This window comes from Urocitellus parryii, assembly GCF_045843805.1.
Source record: "Urocitellus parryii isolate mUroPar1 chromosome 13 unlocalized genomic scaffold, mUroPar1.hap1 SUPER_13_unloc_16, whole genome shotgun sequence".
Lineage (NCBI taxonomy): Eukaryota > Metazoa > Chordata > Mammalia > Rodentia > Sciuridae > Urocitellus > Urocitellus parryii.
In genome coordinates this window covers 351,691-377,386 of record NW_027551768.1, presented here as the reverse complement: position 1 = coordinate 377,386, position 25,696 = coordinate 351,691, and the positions used below count along the sequence as shown (strand labels likewise).

General features: G+C 38.0%; 1 pseudogene across 1 annotated transcript; it reads left to right on the top strand.

Annotated features, from left to right (window-relative positions):
• Positions 1-577: 577 nt before the first annotated feature.
• LOC144251393 (ankyrin repeat domain-containing protein 13C pseudogene) lies at positions 578-3,185 on the top strand (annotated as a pseudogene). The gene is made up of 2 exons (XR_013342678.1): positions 578-2,283; positions 3,146-3,185. The product of XR_013342678.1 is annotated as an ankyrin repeat domain-containing protein 13C pseudogene (transcript).
• Positions 3,186-25,696: the final 22,511 nt, after the last annotated feature.

The window sequence follows — 25,696 nt, the reverse complement described above, 5'->3', positions numbered from 1 at the left end:
CCAACCCACAAACTTGTGGTCTCTCTCATCCCTGAAACCCTAAATCTTAGGTACAGCTCTCATATCACAATCTACTGGACACCAAGCCCAAAGCAATTCACAGTAGTACCCTGAGCTACCATTGCTTGGGATATATTTAGAGGCATGAACACAAAAAAAAATCATAAGTCCATTCTCTTCAGCAAGGCACAAAAGGAGGGATATATGTTCAATGCTAACTCCAAGTTAAAAGCAGTTCTTCCGAAAGGGAAGTTGGCGGTGCCCTGGTTTTTGGTGTGAGGCAGTGGCGGAGGCTGCGGTGGCTGCTGCAGATGCGGTGGCGGGGACTGGAATTCTGGGGTCGTGGGCACCAGAGTTGTGGCTCCCTTTAGTGAGCTTGCGTGCGTCTCTTGGTGCCTAGGCGAGAGCCGGCTTTTCTTCCAGGAGATGCGTTTGCCCCGGGCTCGAAGGTGCTCTGGGAGTTCATGCTGCGCTGGACGCTCCTGGCCGCCGCTCTAATCACCTCCTGCAGCTGCAGCGCCCGCTCCGTCGCCTGTGGTGAGCCTGCCGGATCTACTCCCTGCCCCTGGCGGCGGTGATGACCGGGGAGAAGATCCGTTCATTGCGGAGGGACCACAAGCCCATCAAAGAAGAGGGGGACCTGCTGGAGCCCGGAGATGAGGAAGCGGCAGCTGCTCTCAGCGGCACCTTTACCGGAGGCAGGATTGGCACTGGCAGGATTGGCACTGGCAGCAGCGGCAAGGGCGGCAAAGCCTGTCATCAGATCTTCAGTAACCATCACCACCGGCTGCAGTTGAAGGCAGCTCCGGCTTCCTCCAATCCCCCTGGTGCCCTGGTCCTGCAGCTGCACAATTCCGTGACTACCACTTCTCAGTCCCCGGCTCTCCTAGCCAGCACCAATCCTATTGCAGTCGTTGCGGATGGAAGCAACTGCCCCGCACACTATCCCGTGCTCGAGTGCGTCTTCAAGGGGGATGTGAGGAGACTCTTCTCTCTCATCCGAACACACAATATAGGGCAGAAAGATAATCACGGAAACACTCCTTTACATCTTGCTGTGATGTTAGGAAATAAAGAATGTGCCCATTTACTTTTGGCTCACAATGCTCCAGTAAAGGTGAAAAATGCTCAGGGATGGAGCCCTCTGGCAGAAGCCATCAGCTATCGAGATAGACAGATGATTACAGCTCTTTTAAGAAAGCTTAAGCAGCAATCCAGGGAAAGTGTTGAAGAAAAACGACCTCGATTATTAAAAGCCCTGAAAGAGCTAGGTGACTTTTACCTAGAACTTCACTGGGATTTTCAAAGCTGGGTGTCTTTACTTTCCCGAATTCTGCCTTCTGACACATGTGAAATATATAAACAAGGTATTAATATCAGGCTTGATACAACTCTCATAGATTTTACTGACATGAAGTGCCAACGAGGGGATTTAATCTTCATTTTCAATGGGGATGCGGCACCCTCTGAATCTTTTGTTGTATTAGACAATGAACAGAAAGTTTATCAGCGAATACACCATGAGGAATCAGAGATGGAAACAGAAGAAGAGGTTGACATTTTAATGAGCAGCGATATTTACTCTGCAACTTTATCAACCAAATCAATTTCTTTCACTCGTGCCCAAACTGGATGGCTTTTTCGGGAAGATAAAACAGAAAGAGTAGGAAACTTTTTGGCAGACTTTTATCTGGTGAATGGACTTGTTTTAGAATCAAGGAAAAGAAGAGAACATCTCAGTGAAGAGGATATCTTCGAAATAAGGCCATCATGGAGAGTTTGAGCAAAGGTGGAAACATAATGGAACAGAATTTTGAGCCTGTTCGAAGACAGTCCCTTACCCCTCCTCCTCAGAACACTATTACATGGGAAGAATATATATCTGCTGAAAATGGAAAAGCTCCACATCTGGGTAGAGAGCTGGTGTGCAAAGAGAGTAAGAAAACCTTTAAAACCACCATAGCCCTGAGCCAGGAATTTCCCTTAGGGATTGAGTCATTATTGAATGTTTTAGAAGTAATAGCTCCCTTCAAGCACTTTAACAAGCTTAGAGAATTTGTTCAGATGAAGCTTCCTCCAGGCTTTCCTGTAAAATTAGATATACCTGTGTTTCCCAGGATCACAGCCACTGTGACTTTTCAAGAGTTTCTATATGATGAATTTGATGGCTCCATCTTTACTATACCTGATGACTACAAGGAAGATCCAAGCCGCTTTCCTGACCTTTAACTGACATGGAAAATATGCCATCTAACCAAGGAAAAACAATGAGATACCCCAGAGGTCAATCCAAATAGAAGGGACAAAGAAAAGGGAATTACACATTGAATTGACACATCAGTAATGATAAAGAAATGGGCCTCTAATATGAATTTTAGCAAGTTTCCTGATGTGCCATTTTCAGTCTTTTTAAAAATATACTTATTATAAGTGTAATAGTTTGACACCTTAACCCTAAGACCTTCGTATGTAAAGCAGCTATGAGTGCTGTGATTTGTTTTTAAAACTTTTTACACTTGTTGAAATATATATGCATATAATTATATCTATATATCTATATCTAAAACACTCCTGGACCATTAACATAAATTAAATGTCTTAAGAGATGTTGAAGCCCTTTAAAACTTGTCATCTTATATTCAAGGTGACATTTATAAATATTCCTTCAAGCTTTGTTTTCATAAAATGTAAACTATGTAGCATTATGTATAGTTCAGTAAATTGAATGTTTGTTCAGTATAATGAACTAGAAGGAATGCAATTTTCTGTAGATGAATGAACCAAATGGTAACCATTAAACAAAACAATTGCATTTATATGTTGCAATACATTTCAGAGGGATCGTTCACTCTGCAGGGAATATGGTACCTCCTTTAGCACCTTAGTGCAATTCATTGTGGTGCTATTTGTTTTTACCTGAATTCTTTCTTCAATGGAAAATGTTTGTTACTAATCTTCTTTTCATAGAACTTCTATTTTCCCCCCAAACTTAAGTTTAAGAGTCCTTGTTATGTTCATGATAAGGTTCGGTTAGCATGCTTATAGATAGTCCTCTTCTAAATCTCAGCACTTTAAACAAATTCCAAATTTTTAAACTTGCTTCCTAATAAGTACATATAAGTCTGATGATTTTGTTTGTTTTTAGTGGAATGTGGATCATTGGTGTCAATTTTAAAAGACGACCCACATATTTTGGACAGCCCTACATATATAATGATTTCAAAGTAAGGTAAAAACATTTTATATGCTAACAGAATATATTTGTTACAAGCTAAAGTCCAGAAGCATATGGAAGATTGACAATACCTATTGTTTATTTTTTTTGATCAAAGGAAAATATTTGATTTTAATTGTCTCCAAAATGTTAAAATCATGCATTACTCATTTTTTGACTTAAAATTTCTTGTATTTATTCCAAGATGGTTTGAAGGTCCAAAAATGAAAATAAATTATGTTAATGTATAACAGTCATAAAATATCATGTTGTATTAAAGAGCTTAGCTAATTTAAAAAAAAAAAAGCAGTTCTTCCTCCAGGGACTTCAAGATTTTTTTTTGTGTGGTCACAACAGGGAGAAAACAAAGCTTTTAGGATGTCCAAGTGTGCGTTTCCAGGTGGAACAGAGGAGTGGCTGATGGAACTCGCCGTGTGCTCAGGGTAGAGACAGAACTGCAGTATACATCAGGGCAACCATTCTGAGTTAAAAAGCAAGGGTTGAAACCATCAGTGGTCAACCTTTTTTTAATGAATTATCATATGATTTATTTATTTTTTATTGGTTGTTCACAACATTACAAAGCTCTTGACATATCATATTTCATACATTAGATTGAAGTGGGTTATGAACTCCCAATTTTACCCCAAATGCAGATTGCAGAATCAAATAAGTTGCAGACATCCCAGCATCTGGACCACAGAAGAGGGTGTAAGCTGGTAGCACCCTGGAGAAGGGTTTCCATCAGTTTTAGTCACAGTGGTCTGTATATGGGTGCCAGCATAGCTTTTGTTCCTATGCATAGGGGCATGTGGTTCTCATTACAGAGCATAAGTTTATTCATTTCAAGCAACTTCATTTTCCATTCCCATAAATTTCTAAGTTTAAAGAATATTCTTAGCTGTTTGACTTTGAACCCAGGTGCACCTTTTGACCATGGGAATCCAAGTTCTGACACTCAGAGTGAGTGATCCCAGATGAGCCATCTCCCTGACATGCTTTTGTCTTAATGAACCTGGGCTCCACCTGAGTGTGCTGTGGTTCCTACCAAGGGAACTTCCACTTGCCATTTTGTGTTATAGTTACTGGTGTATTCATGCTATCTCCCCAGAAGAATGGCATGCTGATAGCTAACACACACAGTGCTCACCGTTTTCCGGGCATTGTTCTGAGTGTTTACACTTATTAAATCCCATAATGTTCATGCCAGACTTATGAGGTTGGTGCCACAATCATCCTCATTTTATAGGAAACTGAGGCATGAAGAAGTTACAGTATTCAGTAAGTTTTTGGTAAATATTTGCTACATTCAATTTTACCTTTTTGAAAGAGTCTGAGTGATATGAGTCTCTATCTTGTTATCTTGATATAATCAACAAGGATATTCCTATTTTGACTCTTTTAACTTGTTCAAGATATTAATTTAAGGTGTTTTCAACATTGTTTATCCAAAGACTGGTATGTGATGGCTTCAAAACAATAAGAAATAGAAATCTTGTGCTATGCATTGACTCTTTCTAATGCTTCTCGGTGTTTTTAATGATTTTGATTCATCATGATGAATAATGAAATTTCACTTTTGTTTTTGCACATTCTAAGCATATTTCGTCCTGAGTTAGGTGGTCATTGTATTTTAACAAAAAAATCATAAGTCCTTTCTTTGTAGTCTCTGTTTTCTTTTCTTCTCTTCAGGGACTGAAATTGTCAACTCACTGTTCTTAAAATTGTCTGCTTCACAGTTAGATAGGATAAGTAAGTTCCAGTGTTCTGCAGTACCAGGAGTGACCACTGTTCACAATAATCTATTACATATTTTATGAAGTGCTAGGAGAATAGAGCTCAGAGTCTTCAAAAAACAAAGAAATGATGAGATGAAAATGCTAATTACCGTGATTTGATCATTACATGTTGTGTGCTCATACTGAAATATCACACTGTACCCCATAAATATGCACAATATTTATGTGTTGATGAAAAAGAAAAGAAAAAGGAAAAACAAAGAAATTATCTTTTTTGTGACCTTCAAGTGAATCTCCATGAAACAGGCTCTTGGGATCACCCTTGAAAACAGAAGCCAGTCTGGGTACTCCAGAAATTGAAGGATTGCAAGTAAGTGGCTGTTGTAGATTAACTGATCATTGGTGAGATGACAAAGAAATGTGCTGCTTGTTGATAGATACATCTAAGAAACTGTGAGACCAGGTGAGGTGTCGAGATGTCGATGTGTGTATGTGTGCATGTATAATTATATTTGTGTATAATTATCATTATGCTTTCTCTGGTTTATCAAATTCTTATAGGACAAGGCATTTTGCCACATATAGTTAGCTGATTTTTGTAAAGTTTCGTGTTATGGTTAGAGCTGTTTAAAAAAAAAAAAAGCACTTTTTCCCACTGTCCCTTGCATAAAATGCAAAAATAGGGTATCAGCAGACTTTTTATGCAGCTGGGTTATGAATCAACAGTTCAAAATGTCCTGACTTCACACTGGCCTGGGGGAAGTCTGGCTAAAATCAAGACTTTGGGGAGACATGTAATATGACACTAAGCAAATTCTGAAGCTCATTGTTTATCTTTTTTTCCGTATTGGATCCCCATATGTGTACTTTTTTCTAGGCTGTCTGGAACCATGCTGAAGGTTTTTTGCCTTCAAGGATGCTCTGCAAGCACAGAGCGTGGTGACAAGAGCCATTGGAGCAAGGGTTGGGTTGGCAGGAATGAGGGCTGAGCAAAGCCAGCCCGATGGGGCTTGTTAACCCAGCTTTCTCCACCATGGCTGGAGGTGTGCTTTGACCTTTATGCTAGTGAATTCCCTACAGTTCTAAGCACTGAGCAAAAGTAACCAGACTCCATTTTTATAAATTAAAATATAAAGACAACTTCTTAATAAAAATTTCAAACGATTTTCCTCTCTCTCTCTCTCTCTCTCTCTCTCTCTCTCTCTCTCTTTCATATTTTCATTTCTGGCATCCACAGATGGCTTTTATTGCTTTCAGAAAAAGATCATTCTTTGGTTGACACCTTATTTGGCACATATATGTGGCAAACAGGTTTTCTAGACCAGAACATGTACCATCATAGAGCAGTGGATGGAATTTTTAAAACTGAAAGTCTCTGGGGAAAAAAAAATCAATGTCATATGGTTCTTTGGTTTGGACTCCCTCAGAAGAAGACCCTGAGACAAGGATTTGAGTACAAAGAGTTTATCTGGGAAGGGAATCTAGGAAACACTGGTAAGAGAGTGGGGGAAGTGAGCAAGGGAAGGGAGTAAAGCCCACAGAGCCCCCCAGCCCCTGGGAGGCTGCAGTTAGTTACCTCAGCCAAGGAGGGGGACAGCAGAGGTATTGATCCACCAGCTGCTCATCTATCATTGTCTGTTGGCTGCTTCCAGAAGTTTATCTTCCCAGAACTTCCTGCTTGCCCTGTGAGAGAAGAACCAAGAGTATCCTGGTAATCAGAGAGAGAAAAAAATCACTCAGTCTTCGTCAAGATATCCACAGTAAGTGGCCTACAGGCTTAGAGGTTAGGGGAAAGGGAATGAACCAAGGCTCAGATTGTGGAACTACCTGCCTATTTTAGTTTGGGTCTCGACTGTACCACAAAGGCTCAGGATTGGAAGTCTTGATCCCCTGTGAAACCATGTCCAGAGGTGGGGCTTTGGAGAAGAGATTGTATCATGAGGACTCTGACCTCATCTGTGGATTAGTCCAATGAGGTACTCCTAGTTCAATGGGCTATTGAGAGGTGGTGGAAACTGTAAGAGTGGGACCTAGTTGATGTAGGTCCTTGGGAGTGTGATCCTGGGGACTATATCTTATCCATGGCTCCTCCTCCTCCTCCTCCTCCTCCTCCTCCTCCTCCTCCTCCTCCTCCTCCTCCTCCTCCTTCTTCTTCTTCTTTTCCTCATTCTTCTTCTCACTCTTCCCAGTCACCATAATCTGAGCATCACCTTGCTCTTCTTCCATGTTCTGCCTCACCTTAGGTCCAAAGCAATGGATCCAGTCAACCACAGACTGAAACCTCTGAAACTGTGAGTCAACATTAATCTTTCCTACTTTAAGTTGTTTTTCTCAGGTATTCTGTCACAGTGACAAAAATCTAACATATTGCCTTATTGTACACAAAATGGAAGTTGTTGACCACGTAATGAGATTGTGCTTCCTGAAGACTTTTCCCTCCCCTTCATTCAACTATGTAGGTTTTGCCATTACCACATAACCCCATGCCTAGGCTATGCCATGCCTGACACTTAGGAGATCAAACTGAGTTGTTGACAAAACGAAAAGAAAGAAAGAATTGACTTTTATGAGGGCTGAAGATACTCAATTTCATTTCCCCCCTTCTTCCCCATGTACAACGCAGAGACAACACTGTGACTCGCTTGAGTTAGCCCAACTGCTATCATAATGGATATTTCAAAGCTCACTAGTTTCCTGGATGAATAGTACCCTCTCATTCCATAATCGTGGACATCACACTTCAATGCACAGGCAAGTGGCCAGGGCCTTTATTCTCTGGGGTCTTGGGAAACCCGTGTAACAACAGGATGTCCTTGGATGAAGACAAATTAGCCTTTCATGCCAAAGTTGTTATACTCAGGTGTTTATGAAGAGCAGATGTGGAGTATCCAGAAATGCTCCTACAGATTTCATCTGTACCTTCACTGAGTGCTGAGCAGTGTCCAGATGGCTGTCCATGGATTATAGCATTTAACCTGTGAGGTTTCACTGGGATGTCTGTTAATGGGGAAGACAGCCATTTTCAAGGGCTGCTCCTTGCTGGCTGTTAAGAGGGAGTTACAGAGACTGATCAAGGTCTGCAGATGAGGCAGGGCATGCAAGCTCCAGCTGGTATCATTGCTTCCTGCCATACTGGGGCAGGAACTCAGTACTTTCCCTGCTGAGTGAGGCTTCTTGCCTGACCCTGAGGCAACTGGCATTGGACCCTTGGAACAATAGTTTCCAGCAATATGTGTTCCTGGCAGTCTATGGAAGAACAAGCATCATGTTGGCCACTCTCTTAACTCTTATCACAAATCATTTTTAGTGCTGGAGTGAAGTTGCTGGAGACATTGTAGATGTCACCATCACCCCACACCAAATGTGCCTCTCAGCCTCTCAGTCTTGAAACTCTCCCCTTTTCTTTGTCCTAAATTTTAAAACTCCCCTTTTATTTTGTTTCCAGTAGCAAACAAACCTTCTTCCCACCCTGCTCTCTACCCTGTGAGCTGCAACCTTCCAACCACAGGCAGGAGTGCACTGGAGATATATTTAAAATTAGATTTATGGCCAATCGAGTTGGGGCATTAGTTCTGCTCCTATCTGTACTGGGAAAGGTTGGGCTGTCTGGATCAGAAGTGGGCTGACTAGGGGCCACTCATATGAGGGATGCTGGTGGGGCCCCAGGTGCCCATCTTGTCTATGGAATAAGACCTATAGCTTGTTCCTTGGTTTCAGGATTTTAATATCTGCTAACCAAAGCATAACTGGTTGTGGAGCTGAGAAGTGACAGGCAGCTGTCACTTGTGTAGGGGCAATAACTAGAAGATCAACTATATTTTGGTCTGATTTCAGTGGAGTGGGATATAAAGACATGTAAATGATGAATATGCAGAACAAAGAATATAAGATGAAAATATTTTGTAAGTATCATCTTGAAGTAGCGGAAAGCCACACAAAACTGTGGTGACTACATCCTAAACAGGGAGTGTTATATTTGCTTTTGCCACGAAGAAGAGTTTACTTCAACAATGGAAACTTTCTTACCAGCCCAAGGTCATCCAAAAAATGTGCCTCAGCAGCATTTTCTTTGAAAGGGCACAAACCCCCAGGCTGGTATCATTAGGAAAGTGAAGATATTGAAATCCAAATCCCTGTGGAGGACCTTGCTTAATTGGGGAAAGTAATCCAAATGGCACACGCTGGTGCCTGAACAAATTACCAGAAATTGACTGCCCTTAGTGCCAGCTAATTTAACCTCCTTAAAATCTAGCCATCTTGGCAAAGCTGTCCTTCCCTGGAGGAGGAAAAGTGAATTAAACAGCATTTTATACCAGGTACTCCAGCCTCTCCTCCGCAGGAAAAAGTCTACAAGGCTAATCAGTAGAAATAAAGGGATTCATTTTATATATTTGGCAAAAGGCTTACTGTTTGCATTGGCTTCCTTAATGCAGCTGTTAGCAGCAGGCAGATTTATAGTGATGGTTACTGCAGAGAAAAATGACAACCTGCTGCCGGTTGTCACCCACCTCTGACAAGCTAGATTGTTCTGGAAACACTTATTGTGTACCTCTGGACTTCTGGCAGCTCAGGGTCTCCTGAAGCCTTGTGTAAATAGTCACCTGACGTGAGGGGAGTCCTGACGCTACTTGCCATCCCTCCCAGGTAACATCTGCTTTTGTTTTCTTTATGCTCACAAAGACATCTGGAATCAACATTATGCCTTTTCATCTTCTCCCAGAAATTGACACAAAAACATGAAGTGGCTGTCGGCTGGGGGCTGATTGTGGAAATCAGTAGATATTTTAGTATCATGGCTTGGATCTGGAATGTTCCCCAAAGGTTCATACGTTCAGAGGAGGAGCCTTGTGGAGATGATTGGATCATGGGGGCTCTGACATCACCCATGAATGAATCCACTGGATGCAGGCATAACTGGATTATTGGGACATGGCGGAAACTGGCAAATTGGGCATTGTTGGAGGAAGTGGGGGCATGCCCTTGGAGACTATAAGTTGTCCCTGGCCCCGATTTCCCTCTCCTTCTTTCTTTCTCTCTCTTTGGCCTGGCTGTCTTGAGCTGAGCCACTTTCCTCTGCCACACCCTTCCACCATGAAGCCCTTCTTCACCTCACCCAGAGAAATAGAGCCGGCTGAATGTGAACTGAAACCTCTGACACTGTGAGCCAGAATACATCTTTCCTCCTTTAAGCTGTTCATGTTAGGTATTTTTGTCACCATGAGGAAAAGCTAACTCCTACTTTGCAACTCCCAGAAATGTAGGCACAGAGGAAAGGCAGTTGAAAAATCAGTAACTTGGATTTAAACATGCAGTTGTTTCAGAAAACAGCTTTATTTTTTACCTGCTTTCAAAAAAGAATCTATAAAGCAATGTTAATTTGTTACAGATACCTAGCTGCTTCTGAAATTTTTTCCTGTGATAATATAGATAACATTAGATTATATAAATGATATATATATAACACATTAAATTTGCCATCTGAACTGTTTTCATGCACACAGTTCATCAGAGTTAAATATAGTCATATTGTAAATCAGATCTCCAGAACTTTCTCAGCATTCAGAACTGAACTCCATACCAATTCAATGATTCACCATTTCTTCTTCCTTTCTGCATCTGGCAACCACCATTCTACTTTCCATGAATTGGACCACTCTAGGTATGTAAGTCATGTGATGGAAACCATGCAGTATCTTTTTTTTTTTTTTTTTTTTTTTTTTTTTTTTTGGTGCCTGGCTCATTTCTTTGTATCATGTCCTGTAAGGTTCTTTCATGTTGTAGCATGTGTGAGAATTTCCTTCCTTTTAAGGAATGAATAATATTTAATTGTGTGTTTAGGCCACAGTTTGAGTTTCCTTTCATCTGTCAATGGACATTTGGGTTGGTTCCTCCTCCTGGCTATTGTGAATAAAGCTGCAATGAAGATGGGAGTGAAATAGCTCTTCAAGTTAGCGAGTTTTCAAAATTTCCAATATGTATCCAGAATGAATCACATGACATTTCTATTTTTAGTGTATTGGAGGGACCATCATAATGTTTTCCATGACTGTTGTACAATTACACACTGATATTACACAGAGGTTCCAAATACCCCACATCCTCACAGACGCTTGTGATTTTTCTGTCTTTTTAAGAAATTATATCCATCCTAGTGGGTGTGAAGTGGCACTTCCTGGTTCTTGTTTACATTTCTCTAATAATTAGTGATGTTGAGCTTATTTTCTTATACTCATTGGCCATTTGCATGTCATCTTTGGAAAAATGTCTATTCGAGTCTTTTGCCTATTTTTAATCAGGTTATTTGGTTATTTCATGGCCAAATTGCAGGAGTTATTTATACATTCTGCTTATTATTTCCTCATGAGTTATATTATTTTCAAATATTTTCTCCCATACTTAAGTTGATTTTCACCCTATGATTGTGCCTGTTGATGCACAAAAGTTTTTAAATTTGATATAGTCCCATCTGTCTGTTTCTTCTTTTGTCACCTGTCCTTTTGAGATCATATCCAAAAAAAAAAAAATTGCCACATTCATCATCAAAGAGTTTTTTCCTTTATTTTTCTACTAGCAGTGTTAGAGTTTTATGTCTTACCTTTAAGTCTTTAGTGTATTTTAGTTTTGCACACACTATAAGGGTCAAACGTCATTCTTCTGAAGATGAAGATGCCCAGTCTTCCCCAATAGCACATGTTGAAGAGATTCTTTTTTCCCAATTCAGTGGTTTTGGCAACCTTGTTGAGGAGGATTTGATCTTATATGTGAGGGTTTACTTCCGTGTTTTCTATTCCATACCTTTGGTCTATGTGTCTGTCTTTATGCCAGTACCATTATGTTTTGATTATTGTAGTTTAGTTGTAATGTTTTGAAACAGGATGTATGATTACTATTCCTCCAACTGTATTCTAACTTTTTGAAAAAAAAATACTATTATACATCATTTGGGATTCCAAATAAATTTTAGGATTAATTTTTTTTTTTTTCTTGAAAAAGTGCCATTGGGTTTTTAAGGGGATTATGTTGAATTCATGACTCACTTTGAATAGTATGAACATATTAGGCCTTGTAAATCCATGTCAAAAAGATGCCTATTTTATTATCTTTAATTTATTTCAGAATTTTTTTTTTTTTGTACACTTTAGTGTACAAGTCTTTCACTATCTCGGTTAGGTTTATTCCTAAGTATTTTATTCCTGATGTTATTATAAATAGGAATTATTTTCTTAATTTCTCTTTTCTAGGTTGTTCATTTTTAGTGTATGGAAATACAACTGATTTCTATTTATTGATTTTATATCTTGCAACTTTACTGAGTTGGTTTATTCATTCTAAAAAGTTCTTTTTGTGTATGGAATCCTTAGGGTTTCTGCATGTAAGATTGTGTTATCTATGGATGAACAGAGATTATTTTACTTCTTTCTTTCCTTGTTTTGTTTTAATTTCTTTTTCTTGCTAATGACTCCAGCTAAGACTTCAATACTTCTTTTCACCGAAAAGCAGCATCAAGATTGAAATTATTGTCTTGTTACTGATCTTAGAAGAAATGTTTTCAGCATTTCACCATTATGTTTGATATTGGCCATGATCTTTATTATGTTGAGGTAGTTTTCTTCTATTTCTGGATTATTGTATATTTTCATTATGAAAGGATGCTGAATTTTGTCAGCTTTTTCTGTATCTATTGAGATGATGTGTTTTTTTTCCTTTATTATATTAATGTGGCATATTACATTGATTCATTTTTATATATGAAACCATACTTGCATTTCAGAAATAAATTCTATTTGGTCATGGGGCATAATCCTTTTCATATGCTCTTAAATTTAATCTGCTAGTATTTTGTTGTGAATTTTTGCATCAATATTCATCGGGGATATTGATCTATAGTTTTCATGTAGTTTCTTTGATTTGATAACAAAGTAATGCTGGCTTTTAGAATGAGTTTGAGACTGTTACCCTTCTTCAATTTTTTTTGGAAGAGTTTCAGGAGAATTGCTGTTAATTATTCCTTAAATGTTTATAGAATTCCCTAGTGAAGCCATGTGTTCCTGGGCTTTTCTTTGTTGGGAAGTTTTTTATTCCTGACTCAATCTTATTAGTTATTGTTATGTTCAGGTTCTCTATTTATTTGTAATAGTGTCTATGAATGTATTTTCTAGTTCTGAATTGTCAATATTGGTGGTATGAAATTATTCATAGTACTCTCTTAAACTATATTTTATTTCTATAATATTGGTTGTAATGTTTCCTCTTTCATTTTTAATTTTAGCTACTATTTTTCCTTAATCTTGTTTATTTTGATGATCTCAAAGAACCACTTTTAGTTTGTTTTTAGTTTTTTTTTCCTACTTCCTTTACCTCTGCTGTAGTATTTATTATTTCCTTCATTTTTAGTTTTGAGTTTATTTTATAGTTACTTGATATGTAAAGTTAGATTGATAATTTGAGGACTTTTTAAAAATATAGGCACTTTATGAGTTTGGTGTGTTGTATTTTTTTATTTTCATTTATTTCAAGACATTTTCCTTTGGTGATTTTTTTTTAACCCACAGATGTATCGTTTAATTTTAACGGATTTGGGGGACTTTCCAGGTTTCCTTGTGCTCTTTATTATTTCTCGTTTCATCTTATGGTTCCCAGAAAAGATGCTTTATTATGATACCAGCCTTCTTGAATTTGAAAAACCTTGTTTTGTGGTCTAATATTTGACCTAAGCTGAAGGACATTCCATACACACATTCCACATACATATAGAGAAGAGTGTGCATTCTTCTGTTGTTGGGTGAACTATACCATTGATATGTTAGATCCAATTGCTCAATTGTGCTGTTCAAGCCCATTATTTCCTTATTGACCTTTGGTCTGGTTGCTCTTTATTATTGAAATCGAGGTATTAAAGACTTCTAGTAGTGTTATGTTGCTCTCGGCTCCCTGCCCACCCCTCCCCATTCTATAAAAACTTCCTCTACATATTTAGGGAGGTTTGGTGTATAAATAGTTATACATATTTATTTTGTTGGTGAATTTGCCCTTGTATCATTATACTATGTCCTTCTTTGTTTCTCAGAGCAGTTTTGGACTGAAAGGCTACTCTGTTTGCTGAGAACCTTATTTTCATATGTTTCTGTGATTCTGTTCACATCCTTTTGTTTCAATTTTTGATTTTTATTGTTTGTTTTTATTACAGTCTGATTATTTGTCTGATTTTAATACAAATTGACCTTTTTGGTTATTATTTGCTTAATATATCCTTTTCTGTCCTTCTACTTCCAGACTATGTGTGTCTGTAAATCTAAAATGACTCTCTTACAGAGGGAGTATTTTTTTGGTCTGTTTAGTGACTCAGCACCTTTTGATTGGGGAATTTAATTCTTTTACATTCAAGGTGATTACTGATAGTGAAGAACTTATTATTGCCATTTCATTCATCATCTTTTAAATGTTTTGAAGATTTTTTGTTTCTCCTTTCTGCTTGTATTTGCCTTCCTTGTGTTGCTTTTTTTTGTCATGGTATCCTTTGATTCTCCTTCTTGTGTGTGTGTGTGTGTGTGTGTTTGTGTGTGTGTATCTTATACCCATCTTCTTGGGGGGGTTACCATTTCAATTACATAAAACAAAAAGTTATAATATTCTATTAAATGCTATTAAATTTTCAGCATGCAATTTTAAAAAAAAATATTTTTTTTAGTTGTAGTTGTATTCAATACCCTTATTTTTACGTGGTGCTGAGGATCGAACCCAGCATCTTGCACATGCTAGGCAAGTGCTCTACCACTGAGCCACAACCCCAGCCCACAGCAATCAATTTTGAAGTAATAGCCTAACTTCAATTCAATACCCAAACTCTATGCTTTTACAACTTCACCTCTCCCCTATTCCATGTTTTGATTAACAAATTGCTTCTCTATGTATTATATATCTGTTAATATAGATTTATAGTGAAAATTCTATTGCAATTTAAATCATACGCACCAAAATTATAATACAGGCTACTCTATTTGCTGAGAACCTGATTTTCATATGTCTCTGGGTTTCTGTTCACTTACTTTTGTTTCAAATTTTGATTTTTATTGTTTTCCTCCTTTTTAGATGTACATGCAGTCGAGTATATTTGGGTATATTATACATGCATGGAGTATAACTAACCATTCTTGTGGTTGTACATGACATGGACTTTTGTCTCAACTTGAAGGCCCCCTTTAGCACTCTTACAGAGGTTTATTCACCTGGGAAAACTTTAATTTTTCCTTCTTTGTTGAAGGGCAATTTTGCCAGATACTACATTGTTGTTTGACATGGTTTCTTTCAGCACTTAGAATATACCATCTTGCTCCCTTCTGACCCCAAAGTTCCTCCTGGGAGATCTGCCAACAATCTTATGGAAGTTCTCTTGTTTGTTATGAGTTGCTTTTATTTTCTGCTTTCACTATTCTCCTTGACTTTGACTTTAGATAGTTTGGTTATAATAGAGGATCTAGGAGTAATTTTTCTCTGGGTTTACCTGAGTTGAAGTTCTTGAAGCTTCTTGAGAATTTGTGTAAAAATTTCTTTCCTCAGATTTAGGTAGTTTCTTGCCATTTTTTCTTCAAATAGGTTCTCTGTGTCTTTCTCTCTTTGTAGATTCTGATGATTCATTGGCCCAGTTGGTGAGCTTACAAAAAAAAATTTATAAGACATAAAGGAAGCCAATAATAGATGAGAGAAGTGACAAAATCCCCTTCAGCTGTTTTTATTTTTCTTCCTTCCTTTTTCTTTTTGCTTCTCTGACTGGATGATTTCAAATGACCCCTCTTCAAGATCACTGGTTCTTCTATCTGATCAAATCTCTGTTCAACCCCTCTAACAAATTTTTTTTTAGTTCAGCAATTGCAATATTTAGCTCCAGAAGTTGATTGGTTGTTTTTAAAAAAAAAATTATAATAATTTTTATCTCTTTGTTTACATTCTTGTTTTATTCACGAATTATTTCCCTGGTTTGGTTTAGTTGTCTGCCTGCATTCTTTTTCCAAAAGCTCTTTGAGCATATTTATGACAGCTATTTAAAATTCTTTGTCAAGCAGCGCATAGATCTGCATTTCCTTAGGGCCACTTTCTAGGGTTTTGTGTGTGTGTGTGTGTGTGTGTGTGTGTGTGTGTGTGTGTGTGTGTTTGTGACTTTGAATTGTGTTTCTCTGTTTCTTTGTATGCCTCTTGATCTTTCATTGAGATTTGGGCATCTAGGAAGCAACAACAACAACAAAACAGAAAGCCTTTGCATACTATCCATATTGCCTTTGTACAGGGAAAGACCTTCACCAAAGAGAGGTGCTAGAGATTCTGACACCTCTCAAACCTCTTCTGATCTCTTGCTCCCCCTCTTGGCCACTCCTGGAACTGCAGCTCCATTGTGTGGTTTGCCTTTATTTTCAGTGACTTCCTGTCTAGAACCCTGGGTCTCCAAGTCAGGAGAGGCAGAAACCGCTTTCTCAGTCAATTCGCAGACAATCCAGAATGTGGAAGGCATGGTTCACTCTTTCTATAACAGGGGAGGGGCTTTGGTACAGAGGATTTTCTGTTGATTATGCTGTGCTATGCCATGGAAGGGGAAAGGGGAGAATGGACGTGCGGAATACCGTACATTCGCCTATTTGCTGGACTCTTTTCTTGGTTTTACCTTGATCTGCTATAACTTATTGGCTGACCTCTGGAGTTCTCACAAAGGTGTTCTAGTCTGCATGGTTGCTAATTCTGTGTCTTTGGTGGGGAAAAGGAGGCTCTGGAGCTTGCTAGTTTGCCATCTTACTGAAGTCATGTCTGGACTTTTTAAAAAACTCTTGTATTCCAGCTGCAATATGTTCTCCTCACCAAGACTGTCCCTTGTTTCACTGTAGAAAAGCCATCTGAAGAATTTCTCTGTAGGCCCACCTACCCCACAACAAATGGATGAAATAAACTCAGTGTTGAAGTCTACTTACCCAAACATGTCCTTCTTCCTTGTTACCTAAAATAACTAGTGTTATTTTAATACACATGTATGAATGGGACAAGAAACAAACTATTAGAGCCCATCACCAGCCAGATAGGAGGTGAGATGTGTATTCCATAATTATATTCACTTCAATTATAGTAAGTATTATTAATGAAATAAATGTTTATTTCCAGCTCCATGGACTCTCATTGACAAACATTGTACACATCATTTTCTTTGATCTTCCACTGGAACACAGCATGGTCTTGTCTTTCTTTCAGGATTTAGAAATCTTTTTTTAGGTTTCAGGTATGGAGTTATGTGTCCTGAAACTTCTGCTCAGAACCAATACACAACGAATATTATACTTTCTCTAGTCTTGGAAAACACAGGCTCATAGCTCATCATGATTTGATATAGAAACATGAATTATACCATTTATTGCTCCTAAAGAGTTGTGAAGATATATACATACACACATATGGATTATTTTTTAGAAGTGGAACTATAATTGCTTTTCCACTTGATGCCACATTAGGATTATCATTCCATGACATTGAGTATTCTTTCATAATTTTTAATGACTACACTGTATTTTAATGAACTGTTTTTTTAAAGGAAGAATTGGATTATGTCATTTAAGAAGTAAGGATGGAGTGGGGAGGAGAAGAGACCTTTCTAGCCCTGGAAAGCTGCCTGGGCGTATGCACATGGATATATTTAAAGTTTTTTGTGCCATGTTTGAATGTAGGTTCATCTAGGCATAGCTCAAGCTGTTTTTATTGTACCAGAGATGTTTCAATAATGTATTGAAAATATATTTACCTGGTTTATTCATTCATCCATTAATGCATTCAAGTTGAACAATATTTGTTTAGTGTTACAATGTACCATACTGCATTCTAGGAACAGAACTGAAGAAAAGAGGAATTTATACTTTGGTGAGCAAGACCTACAAAAAAATAAATAAATAAAATAAACAACTCCAAAAAACCTAAAAGTAAAAAAGCAAATCTACATAGTGTTTAATTAGTAAAAAGTACTATTAAGCAAAAATATATGGAAGGCCATTGTTTGGAACTGAACTCTGACATTAGTCCCTAGATGACCTGACCAAAACAGAATGGATTCACTTGTGCCAAGTGACATGATCAAACTGAACTTTGAAACATTCCAGTTTCACTCACAGCAACCAACCTGAAGCAGTCCAGTTTGTCTGAATCAGCAGGGTGCTGAAGTCCCTTCTGTTTTAGTTTCATAAGGCAAGTGATTTTGAAATGATCAGTTTTAGCTTTTTTTTTTAATGCTTTATTTAGCCTTTTTCTGCCTATAAAGCCAACTTTCTCTTCTCAGCTCATAAGGTATCCATTCTATTTCATAGAATGAGATGTTGTGTAATTCCAGAGTCACAAAAAAAAAAAAAAAAAACTAGAACTTTTAAGTTTGTTTTAATTTTGCCTTTTACAGTGCTAAGGGAAGGCAAGCATAAAATAAATGCAAATGTGTCAAAGTTTAGATTGCGCATCCAGGGAATGTCTCACTGTTGGGGAATTTGAGTGAAGGAGCAAGTTAGGCATTTGATCTGGGGTAGAGTTTTCTAGGCAGAGGAACGGCAAGAGCAAGTTTCCTGCAAGAGATGTGTTATGGTTTAGATATCAGATGTCCCTTGAAGCTTAAGTGTGAGACAATGCAAGAAGGTTTAGAGTGAAATGATTGGGTTATGAAAGGCTTAACCCAATCAGTGAATCAATCCCCTGATAAAGATTAACTGTATGGTAACTGTAGGCTGGTAGGGTGTGTTTGGAGGAGGTGGGTCCTTGGGGGTGTGCCTTTGGGTTATATATTGGGTAACCTGAGCTTAGTCTGTCTCTGCTTTCTTGTGTAACATCTTGAGCCACTTCCCTCCACCACATCCTTCCACCATGATGTTCTGCCCTGAGGAATGGAGCCACTTTCTAGGAATGAGACCTCTGAAATCATAAACTCCAAATACACTTTTCTGCCTCTAAAATTCTTACTGGCAAGCCTTTTAGTTACAGCAGCAAAAAAAGCCAACCAATACAAGGTGTGTGCCTGGTGGTTTTGGGGAACAGGGAGATGCTCAGTGTGGCCAGAAATGGGAAAGTAGAATGCAGGATGAGAATAACGGGTTATGAGATTAGGATGGAGAGCATCCTAATAATGTATAGCAGACAGTGAGTGACTCCTACAGATGTCGGCTTTAACCCCAAATTACATGGGAGTCAGTGGAGGTTTTTAATCAAATGAATGAGATACTTTTGCTGTCATACGGAGCACAGATTATAGAAGAGAGAGTTGAGAATAGGGGAGAGTGTAGAAGCAGGAAAGCCAGTTAGAAGACCAGATCTGTACACAGGAGAGAGATGGAATAGCAATCAGAGGGATGGGAAAAAGTGGTTCAAGGAAGAGACTGTGAATCACCATCTCCAGTGATGCTGGTCAGCCAAGCAAGACAAGGGCTGAGAATTTGAATTTGGAAACGTGGACATTGTGGGTGACGTTGATAAGAGCAGTTTTGCTGGAATGGTGGACTTAAAAGTCCAAGGGAAAGGCAGTCAAGAGAATGGAAGAATAGATATGAGAAAGTATGGTACTACTTTCAGAAAATTTTCTTTCAATTAATTGAAACAGTAGCCAGGGGGATTGGTGGAGTCAACGGGAGTGGGGTATTTTGATTTAAAATAAAATATTGTTTATAATAATGGAAGATTCAGGAGAGAGACAGAAACACTGACTGTGCAGGAAATTGTATGCCGAGGAATTTTTTTTGAAGTCTATACTTACCTTATGACGTGCCACATGATGCTTTCTATTCTTTTCCAGTCTGTTCTGTTCCATTCTGGGCTGATCATGCTGTATTCAGTTGATTTCACAACTGCAGATTTGAAAAAAAGCACTGTATCCTACTGTGCTGCCTAAATTTAAGTCCCCTCTTCTCACTTAGAATTGTCTCTGCAACAATACTCCCTGGGAGAGAAGCTTTACTTGGAAAAGTCTGGGCAGCACAGTTGATAGACACTTGTAAAAACCCAAGAATATTTTGTTTTACAGACTGGATGTGTTGACAGCCTGAAGCTCAGGAGCCTAAGGGTTACCCATACAGGACTCCTCAGTTAATTAAAGTGCTAACACTGTCTGCATCGAGTCCGTGAGTCCAAAGCCATCCATATGCACAGACACCAGCCCCATCTAAAAGAGCAAGAAAGCAAATGAGAACTGATGAAATATTCATCCTCCTGATAATTTTGTTTGTTTTGTGGAGACTTGGTGTTTGCTTTTGCCCTACTAATATGAATCTTTGGCATTTTAACACACTAAATTGACATTTTAAAATGGGTGAATTAAGCTTGTTTTCCAAGGGAATGATATTTTCTTGATTTCATATATGAGGGACTATTAATTGTCCCTGATGATAAAACATCAAAAAATATAGCACACATAAGATGCCGATACACATTAATAGAGATACATTAACAGTTAAAGTATTTTGGAGTATATTCTGCTCATCTACATACACATATGCACACACACCTACTACATTATCTTGTAATTAAAATCATATGCATACTTTGGAGACACTCAACAAATACTCAATAAATGAATGCATGAAGAAATGCATAGCCAGATAGGTACATGCAGCCCAGTAACTTACCTAGCCTTGAGCTCTGATGTACCTTTGCTTTTCTTCCTTCCTATTCCCCCTTGAATGTATTTAGAGAAAAGAATATTTACCCTTCTTAAATAGGCTGTGATGTGAATATATATTATTGAAGTTACCATGAACTTTAAAGAAGAAAGTGTTTTTGGAATGATAATGCCACTTAGCTACCCTTTTGCTTGGCCCCAAATCATCTAGTAAGGTTGGCTGGTGATAAGAATGGTGTGCATGAATTTTTATCTCAGAGTGGAAATAAAATATTCTTATTTAAGTGGGGTTTAATTTGGAAATGCAAAAATGTGAGACTTGAGGAAACTGGGTTATTCACATTTGCATCAACACCACCCCTCTCTCTGGTCTCCTTCCTTTTCTTATGGGGACACATCAAGATGGCATTGCTTCAGATCTGGGTTACTGATTCTCACCTTCCCTCTCCCTCCTGATGAGCAAAGACTTTCATCTCAGGCTTTATAACCTCACCATTGCCTGATGTTTGCTCTTACTTTACGTGACACATTCATGTCCCAGACAAGAAGAATAGGAAAGGAGCCAAAAGACCATTAGAGATAAGCCAACCATTTTCATAAACCCTCTCTTGGAGAGGACCATAATATTGGCTGAATATATAGATTTTGGAACTTCTGAAATGGCATCTTATCTAGAAGGAGACTGCAATGAACCCCTTTCATATGTGAAAGCTGTCTGGGTTTTACTCTCCTGCATTGATGTTGATAGTTAAATAATAGTTTATGAAAGTTTCTGGTACATGTTTTGAATCTTTAGATTAAGGAAAATCAAACAGGGTTGCCAGACTTACAAATAAAATACAAACACCTGTATAAATTTGGGTTTCAGATAAATAATAAATATATTCTTAGTATGTTGCAAATAGTATTGTATATAATTTCTTTTTTTTCTTTTTTTATGATATTGGGGATTGAAACCAGGGGAATTTTGCCACAGAGCTACATCATCCCCAACCATTTTTGTAATTTTTTTTTATTGAGATACCATCTCACTCAGTTGCTGAGGCTGGCCTCACCCATGCAATCCTCCTGCCTCAACCTCCCGAGTCCCTGGGATTGCAAGCATGTACCACTACACCCAGGCATGGTACATTATTATATTATATTAAACAAATATTCATTGTTTTTTCTGAAATTCAAGTTTAACCGAGTCTCCTGAATTTTATCTAGGCACCTTCTTAGACAGGAATCTCTACTGTGGGCCAGAGCTTTCAGCCATGGGCTAACTCCCCAGAAGTGATATTATCATGCATCATAAAATACAAGGTGTATCATAAAACACAAATTTTAAAGTTATTGACATTGACCCCAGGCATGAGAACTGTTTGTTAAAGAAGGAAGAAAAATAACTGTTAACTCTTTAACACATAAATATTTGTCTTGTCATTTGAGGGACAATTTTGAGCCTATATAAGAAAACTTATTCTATGAAGAAGATGATTTATTCACCTATAACTTTTCAAGTAATGGCAGGCTGTTTAGAAGGTATAGCTTATCTGTTCATAGAATGAACCCAGAGTGCTGTTGCTAAAGGTTCTAGGAATAGACCACTCCAATTAATCAGTTCTAATTTGCAACATCTTTAAAAATCTCATCCTGGGAATTAGATTCCAACCTTCAGGATGAATAATTGTGTAGACCGGCAGGCAAGCTCACTGTAACTTGCCATCCCTGATCTTGGGACTTATTTTCTCTAAAATGCCTTATTGATATTCTTTGCCACCAAAGAATGACTTAAAGCCTGGAAGCAAAAACCTTTGCTAAGAAGTATGAACTAATTTTATCTACTCTGATATTCATTTAACAAATGAACTACCCCTACCTACTCTCCATTCCCGTGAGCTTTCACAGAGAGATGCAAGAAAAATGGGGCAATCGATATCACTGGAAAGAAAAAACATACATAAAATGAGACAAGACTATCGTCTTACTAATTTGTGTGATGCATCAGGAAAAGGAAGTAATAACTTTTTCTCATTGATTTTAGAAAGTGTGTAACTGAGGACAATGTTGATTTGCTAGAAACCAAAGGAAAAAATCTCTTGCCTTGAGACAGTACACAGGCAGCTGTCAAAGCCAACAAGTCTCTGCACACTGATAAGGCCAGGAAGTAGGCATAAAGTCAGATAAGAAAATCAGTGATTTGATGCAAGCATGTCAAAACCAAAGGCAAAGATCATTTCGATTTCAAATGGTCCATGGAATTGGCAGTGATTAAAATAGACTTCTATATCTGCTTTGAAGTCTATATAAATTTAAATTTCAGAGACAATTTCAATAGTTGCACTTTTTTTTTTTGATAGTGCAGATTGAGCCCAAGGATGCTTAACCACTGAGCCACATCCCCAGCCATTTATTTATTTATTTTTTATTTTTTTTTATTTTTTTTTAATTTTTAAGACAGGGTCTCATTGAGTTTCTAAGGCCTTGCTACATTGCTGAGGCTGGTTTTGAACTTGTGATCCTCCTTCCTCATCCTCCCAAGCTGCTGGGAATTGGTACATATTTCTGCTTCCCCAAGAATTTTTTTTATATTCTTATTAAATGTTTATATCACCAACGTAACACTCCCCAAATATCTTTACCAATGTGTTTGTGTGCATCTACACCCCATAAGAATAAGAGCTCTGTTTCTGCTTAGAGAAGGTTTAACCAAATAATGTCAGAGTAGAGGGATCCATCTGTCATTGCCACCGGGCAGAGCTTCCATGTCTGCCTGCTAAAGAGTAATTTGTCTTCTTTCCTACTGCAGTGACCACTGAAATCATCTGAAAACACTCCAGCTCCATAAACTTTGAATTTTTTCCAGCACAAGAAAGAAGTGAATAAAGAGCTTCAAATGCAAGTACTTTAAAATAAACATTTAGCTATCAAGTGTAATTCACAAAGAATATCATCTACTCTAATAGAGGCCATCTTTTTTGTTCGTGCTACATTTTTGTCAGTGATCATAGATTTTTTTTTCTGTCACATGAGACTACAATTTCATTTTCTTTCTGAGGACTTAGCCAGCAGGACTGGTCAATTAGAAGCCCATTGAATGTGCCATATTGAGTGAAAACTCATCCATCCTGCAGTCTTAAAATTCTATGTAGGATAGTGTGTAGAATAAATATTTTGTCTGAGCCATTTTCCTCCTCCTCTAACTTCTTGGGAAGGGCAACAGTGGAAAAGGCAATTAATTATAAGCTTGGTTGGTTTTCAGCAGAAACAATTGTTGAAAAGTAAGAGCAGAAATAATGAAGACCATCACTTCAATGGTGATTGCCTGATCTGAGAGGGGTTCTATCTCAGGGATTAGATGTACCAGGTACAAGAGACAGACAGATATGCTCCCACTATCTTGATTGTTTTGGGGCATGGTATGAAGAAGAAGGGACAGCAGGATATAGAAAGGAAAAGGAAGTTGGGAATGTTGAGGTGAATAATCAACCCATGTGTCAGAGAAGGCTTCTCATTACAGCAGCAACAATAGGGAGGTGGCTACGATTTATTAACTCTCTGTCATGGGTCAATTGTAGATAGGATCATTGAGCTGTGAGAGGTAGATTAATTTACACAAAGTCACACAGTCATTCAGTTTTTTTTTGTTGTTGTTGTTTGTTTGTTTGTTTTGCTGTGATGCCAGATCAGTGTCAGGGGCATGTTTTCTAGTCTAAAATACTATCCCCACCATTTTTTAATGTTTCTGCTTTGCTGTCTTCTCTATCACCAAATACTACACATTCCATGTCCCCTTATCATTCACATTTGAGAATTTTCCCAGTGGCTCAGTGGACATGTAGCTTGATTTCTCCATCACAGAGACTGTACTACACTCAGCAGTGTTATAGAAATATTAATACTTTGGATTTTGGAGATCTGGGTTTGGGTCTTTAGTGTTGCTTATTCTTCCTTACTTTTGCCAACAATATTTTTGAATGGTAAAAGCTAATTTATTATGAAGTGAATGAAAACTTAACTTTCAAGGGTCCTCACTCGGCATGGGCCCTTACTAAATTCTTGGGAAAGGCTCTATCAGTGTAGTCATTTGGTCAAATATTTTTGTAAAATTTGCAATAATGATATTTTCACCATCATCAGTGAAGACCAGCCCATCCCTTTCACTCAGTTTTTATCTGGGAATGAAGGACGGCCAGGCATTTCTCTATTCTTGCTAAGGTAAGAACAATTGAGAATGCATTTAGTCTGTGCTTCATGGGCTCTCGTATGTGGTTCTCAGTCACTGAATGTGGTCTGGGTATAGCTGAGCATCCTGATGTAGGAGGGCTTCCAGCAATGTTCCTGCTGTAGGCTGCATCAACCCACCCAGGGTTTGGTATGAAAGTTGGACTTGACACCATAAGCATGTGGGTAGTCAGGGAAAACTACCTAGAAGGAGACTTTGGAAAATTCTTCCAATTACTAGTGAAGTAAAACTGAAAGTGGAAATTTTGATTCTTCTTGACTTGTGGTCAAAGAGAAGCAGAAGTTCTCTTCAGTTAGAAACATACTAAAAAAAATTATAGCAGATACAACTATAAACCCACAAGGAATGGGTTTTGTTTTGATTTATTTTATGAGACACAGAAAATCTTTATTGTCACTGGAAGCCAGGGCTCTTGCCTCACTTCACCAACAGCCAATAGTAACAAAAATACAGACTTCACACAATAAAACATAACACAAACATAGGGGAAAATAGTCCCTAGGACTACATTGGCTTTGATACTGAGGTAACAAATTGACTTTGTTCAGTAAAAATACAAAATACCCTCTGACTTAATGAAAATATAATAATCAGCTACTTGCAACATTTAATTCATATATACAATGTAAATAAAATACATTCTTTTCTTGAATGTATACCATGTTTAATATATTAGTGTTTAGAAAAGAAAAACTCTATTCTACTTAAATTTTCCTTGTGCTTCTTACCTATCACAGTTTGAAAAATTCAGAAAGTATGATACCTAAGGAAACTTACTTATGGATTTAAAGATACAATCTGCGTGTCCCCCAAAGATGGATAAGTATTAGATCTTTAAAAACCGTTGCTTTCTAAAATCTACAAACAAACTCTAGACACAACTATAAAACCCAAAACAAAAC